The following is a 6,385-nucleotide window of genomic DNA, read 5'->3' on the forward strand; positions in this document are numbered from 1 at the left end:
GTTTAATGCACATATTACTCGCCAAGTCAACTGAAGACCTGATCATGTTTACGCACGAGAAACGGGGAAAAAGGGGGGAGGGGGGGGGGGTAGAGAGAGATACACTCCAGTGTTCCTGAGTCGCCTCTTTCGCACACACGGCGACTAGGCAAAATAGTTCTTCTCGGAATACCCTGGATATACTTGAAATCTAATTCTGCGCAACAAAAACAAAGCCTTCGCAAATTGGTTTTTCGTTATTTGTTAATAAAATTGTAGTAATGTCTGCCTAATAAGGCAACGCCCATATCGTCAGTTGCAGGTTCGCTTAGCGCCCTCCGGATGTTATGTGTAGCCCGCCGACTCACTCAGTGTAACACTGTGCTTGCGACGCCCGTCACTGTTTCCGGCACCACAATCATTCATTTTTCCTCGTCATCGTCAACAAATGTAACGACGGTAACAGTGAGAATTTTGAGCGGTCGCTTCCCGCACGTGCACTAACAACGGTGCCCACTTTGAACCAGAACGTGGCTGTACCTAGTCACGTGACGAACTAAGTTCGGCTATGGCCGCGTCCACGGTTCTCTGTCTCTCGGGGAAATACAAAAGCATCACTGCTCGTGGGAGGTGTGCCAAACCCGCCAGGTTAACGGCCAACTGTCTGGCACACCGAGTGTTGTTTTCTCGCCGGTTTTCCACGCTCGTTTAGGCAAATGCTGCGTCGTCCCCGTGTCTACGCATAAGAGAAAACGATACACAAGACAGTTAAAATCCGGAAATATGCAGAATGAAGTTCACACGATTCACAGACAGATGGTGCACCCGAGTTCCCTATACAGACACAAGAGTAATGGCATCTTCCCTGATTGGCTGAGAGCACAGGAAGCTATGTCTTTTTCTGTCATGTATCCTGTTGGCTAGTATTGTGCATGCGGTACTGTCATAGATTATAAAAATAAAGATTATGTGTACAGTATTTGCATAAACAAATATGGCAGTTCTCTTCTCGTTTCCTTTTTAACCAATTTAATATCTACAAACATTCGTTCTGTAAGTCAGGCCTGTGGCCATAGTTTCTGATTTAAATTTTCACACCTTATAATACTCTTGTGTATGATATACCCTCTTGTACGTCAAATTTTGTATCGGCGTATGTTATTATTTTTGTTGCTCCTGTTTTTGGAAAAGAGACTAAAATTCATTGTACTGTATTAATGATACTATATTTGTTGCTTATACAACATTTAAAGATGTTTAGAAAACTGTGTGTGATGCCTTGACTTTAGTTATATTATTATTGAAGCAAGTAGACAGCAATACTGTCTCACATTCACAGCCTTTGAATGATAATTCCAAAGATTTAACATTACAAAGCTACTGCAGAGTGCGAGTTCGTTGTGGTCGCAATCACGAGAAACAATCGTTTACTTAATTTGTCGCAATCTTGCACACCGTCATGAATCCTATTGTAACATTTACTCACATATATCTTTCACTTCCTCGATATTTATTGACGAATTCAGTGAATAATTGTATAAATAATGGTCATTTTAAACTTTCGGCACCGTAAATGGAATGAAGCATGTAATCTTTACTACGCAAAACCACTATTAAGCATTTTAGAAACGCTACGACACCAAAAATTGAAATTCAGTTAATCATACTAACACTTTTCTTTCTGTTGACCATTGTTTCAACACCACACGTTGTTTTATGCAAGACAATAAGCAGAAATTAAGAAAAAGGAACGCTATACGCCGTTAAGAACTCTATCAATGGGCAGAATAAGACCCATCTTCTTACCATTAATATACGACATTTGGTAATACTATATAACTGTAGAACATTAGGATCAGCGGATAACACTAAAACTTTTACTTCAGTCTGTCCAGCGGCGAAGCGAGAGGGCGGCAGGGGCTTTTATCGTGTCCGGAGCGCCGTTTGCAGTGGAGCGCCGAAGGGTCTCCAAGACAAAGAAGATTTTCCGGAAAATAATATATTATGTTACTATATGGGTTTCTGGATTGTCGTATCCTGGGAGCCGAGGAGGAAGGGAGAGGGCGCCAAAAAAGTGTCGTACCCCGGGCGGAGCAATTTGTCCAGGAGCCCTTACGAAGCGTAGATGGTTTTTATAACGTACTAGACCAATTGTCAACAAACAATCCTGAGATACTGAACTTCTTGGCAACAAGCACATACATAGTGTCATGACGGATACAGGAATTGGTGACCACGAAGTCATTGCTGCAACATTGCATGCCGTAGCATTGAAATCCACCAAAAATATCTAAGAATTGGAAGGAACATATAGAAAATGCTGTGGGGAACACTAACCAAAGACTGCGTTTTATTATCAAGACACTTAGAAAATGTAAGAGATCTACTAAGGAGACTGCCTACACTACGCTTGTCCGTCCTCTTTTAGAATACTGCTGCGCGGTGTGGGATCAGATAGGACTGACGGAGTACCTCGAAAAAGTTCAAAGAAGGGCAGCACGTTTTGTAACATCGCGAATTATGGAAAAGAGTGTCACTGAAATGATACAGGATATGGGGGTGGACATGTTCAAAACAACGGCGTTCCTCGTTGAGACGAGATCTTCTCACGAAATTTCACGACCAACTTTCTGCTCAGAACGCGAAAACATTTTGTTGACGCCGATCTACGAAGGGAGAAACGATCACCATAACAAAATAAGGAAGATCAGAAGACTCGGGGAAAGATATAGATGTTCGTTTTTTTCCGCGCGCTATAGGAGATTGGGATAAGAGAGAAATGTGTAGGTTGTTCGACGAACCCTCTGCCATGCTCTTAAATGTGATTTGCAGAGTAGCCATGTAGATGTAGAAATAAACACAAAATATGTCTATTTAAAAAAGCAGATAAGAATTTGCTTGGCGCCTTACGAAGACAAGCTCTCCACTCCTTCCGAACTATGTAAGCGTAGACTAAATGCGGCTTAAATTCAAAGAATTAAGAGTTTCATGCTATTTTGTCGGAACAGATCCCCCACTGCACACAAAACAAGTCAGTATCGGCCTAGATGTGCGACTGGATTCGTAATTTCTTGTCAGGAAGGTAATTCGTAGTAACTGGTGAAAAGTCATCGAGTGGGTCTGTCGTTTCTCATTGTAGTGTTATAGGACGTCTGCTGGTCTTAACGAATCAAAACGATTTAGGACACAATGTCAGCAGCCGTTTTAGGTTCTTTGCAGATGATGATATTAGTTAACAGCTAATAAATTCATAACTGTTTAAAGAACATGTATCACATATAGTGTTATATGCTGATTCGGTCTAGGCGAAATTTTGTTCGAAGATGAATTATTAACATGGTTGGTATGACATAAAATTATAGGTGACAATCTAGAACCGTACCAGGTTCTTCCCCGTTGACTGTGAGAATAGAAGTAAAAATGATTTAACGTTGGCAGTGTTTCCAGCAAATAAAAGAAGCAATAGTTAACAATGGTAGTTAACAGAGAATACGAAAATCATAAAGGTGCCTTCTGGAAACCTTAAATTACGAATAATTCCTCTCTTTGTGAAGTAACTATCTTGTCGTAGTCCTTTTTTTACAAAAAACAAAGAAAAAATAGTCCAAATGGATCTGAGCACTATGGGACTTAACTTCTGAGGTCATCAGTCCCCTAGAACTTAGAACGACTTAAACCTAACTAACCTAAGGACATCACACACACTCATGCCCGAGGCAGGATTCGAACCTGCGACCGTAGCGGTCACGCGGTTCCAGACTGTAGCGCCTAGAACCGCTTGGTCCAACTAATTACGGTGTAGAATTTTTATTTTGCTAACAATATAACAACAAATTCCATATCTTTATAGTTATGCGAATATTAGAACTATACAAATGGATAAAGTCTTTCTCATCTACTGCATAACAAACTGCAACTAATGCTACGTTACAGAATAACGGCCTGTCAAATCACGCTGAGATGTTTCTTAGTATTTCCAGCAAGATAATGACAAAATTTGTTCAGTTTATCTGCCTTATGCATTCCTGTTGCCTTTTGTTGCCTGTGGCAACGAACCAACGTAACATAAAAGTGGGTCGTTTTTTTATTTTTGCCATTCGTAATGTAAGAACGGGAAAACGTTAATCTGGCTCTCTCAATGCAAGAAAGATACTATAGCTACAGTGACTACAAAGAACGTACATTGTGCGGAAGATTTTCAAACTTTGTTGGTTACTAGCTTCAACGATGAATGTCCAAGTACGAAAAACTGAAAGCGCTTTACTGTGTGTGAAGACGTATTTTTATGGTCGGTTTATTTCCGTAACATGCAATTATGACTAAAGTGTCTGCAATTGCGCCGTTCGCCTGTCTTGACAGTGCTGAACTGCTCTAATACAACCGCTAATACTGCTATAGTAATAAGAGCGTGCTGCTCCACAGTCACTAAATAAACGAAGTTTTATTTCTGTCTTGTTTGCAGGAATATTTTGTAGTTAAACCGTTGTTAATAATAATAAAAATCTCCAGTTACTCAGGTGTTCCGACGGGAGAAATGCGTGCAAACACTGAGCAAACTTCCTGAACTACATTCAGTTCTCAGGCTTTCCTCCAATTACTCTTTACGTATAACACTACCGTAGGAAGACAACGCGGCACATCCACATAAACACTTACCATTCAGTCTCTCTCTCTCTCTCTCTCTCTCTCTCTCTCTCTCTCTCTCTGCCAACAACAAGAAGAAAGGCAACAACAATAAAAATATAATACATCATAAAATAAAGTATATTAAGTGTTGTGGGTATGAATTATTTTGTTATCATGCAGAACAGTTATGCCTTCTATATGTAACTGAAGTAGAAATTCCATTTTCAGGTGAATTATACTGTCTTTAAACCCTACGATCTGTCATACAACCCGTTAATCATATGGTATCTTATAATAGTAAATGTCTGCAAGTGGTCAGTTAATTTTTTTTAAAATTAAGAATCATCTCTCCGAAAAGATATATCAATTTTATACAGCTAGATACTATGTATCAAGCTGTTGCAAGTTTTGGCTTACACTACAATCTATTGTAACATCCTTCTCGTACGTAAATATTTCTTTCCTACTTGGATCGAAGGTTCTTTTATGATTCTAGCTTACAAGGGGAGACCACGACATTTGGAACGCTGATTTCCTGCAAACTTCGTACACTCGTAGTACTCCACGAGGACAACAAAATGTGTAAGCAGTAGCGCGTACTTTTCAAGCGTTTGTGAGAAAATCGCAAGATAATTTCAGTCGGCAAATGTATACCTGTGCGTGACCATTTTTGCCAGGAAGCGGCGGCAGCCGAAAAAAAAGTGGTTAGCGTTCAAGCGCCGTAATCGTTGGGTTGCTGGATCGAGTCCCGATCGTCAGTTTTTTTTTATTTTCAACACAGTCATTTTCTTTGCTATTTATATTACAGTTGATATAAAGGGAAAAAATATGTGTAATCGGATGAACTTTTATTAAATTTACAATGTTATTTGGCAGTTTACAAATTTTTACTATCACAAATAATATAATATTCATAACTGTCGACTAGTAAACGACTAAACGCATAAAGTGATACTGAAAATGTATGCTTGCCCGTGTCTTCAAAATTGTTCGTATTTAATCGAAAGAGAACGAGAAATTGCTTCTCGTGAAGACGCTGTTAAACTACAGTCGATACTGCATGACCAATTAGTACAGCCGATATTTAAGGAAATGCTGTGTTATGCATGGTTTGCTTCAGAATTATCGTCTGAAAGAGAAGTTTTTGAAAATGTTAAAGAGGTCTGTTCCCCACGGAAAACCTCAACAGACCTTGCGTATGCAGAAACATAGAATTTATTCAATGCAGCTGGTGCCGTGTAACTTTGTTTTCCATGTTTTTACGAAAAATACCATCCTGCAACTTGTACTCGTAATTTCGTAAGCGACGATTAATTGCACATCTTTCGAAAGCCGCCTGTGCCGCTCATGACAAGGTAACAAGTCGCTAGGGGCTCCTTCCAGGTATGAGGGACTTCTTATATCACGGGCAAGCATACATTTTCAGAATCACTTTATGCGTTTGGTCGTTTACTTGTCGATAGTTGTCAATATTATATTATTTGTGATAATAAAAAATTGTAGACTGCCAAATAACATTTTAAACTTAATAAAAGTTCATCCGATTACAAGTATTTTTTCCCATTATATCAATTGTAATACAAATAGTAAAGAAAATGACTGTGTTGAAAATGAAAAAAAAAAAACAAACTGACGAACGGGACACGATCCAGCGAACCAACGATTAAGAGGCTAACCACTTTTTTTTTTAAATTTAAAATCTCATTTTGTTCGTTTCATCTGCTCGGTGCGTTTTTTTTTTTTTTTTTTTTTTTTTTTTTTTTTTTTTTTTTTTTTTTTT

This window comes from Schistocerca gregaria, chromosome 7 (genome assembly GCF_023897955.1).
Source record: "Schistocerca gregaria isolate iqSchGreg1 chromosome 7, iqSchGreg1.2, whole genome shotgun sequence".
NCBI lineage: Eukaryota > Metazoa > Arthropoda > Insecta > Orthoptera > Acrididae > Schistocerca > Schistocerca gregaria.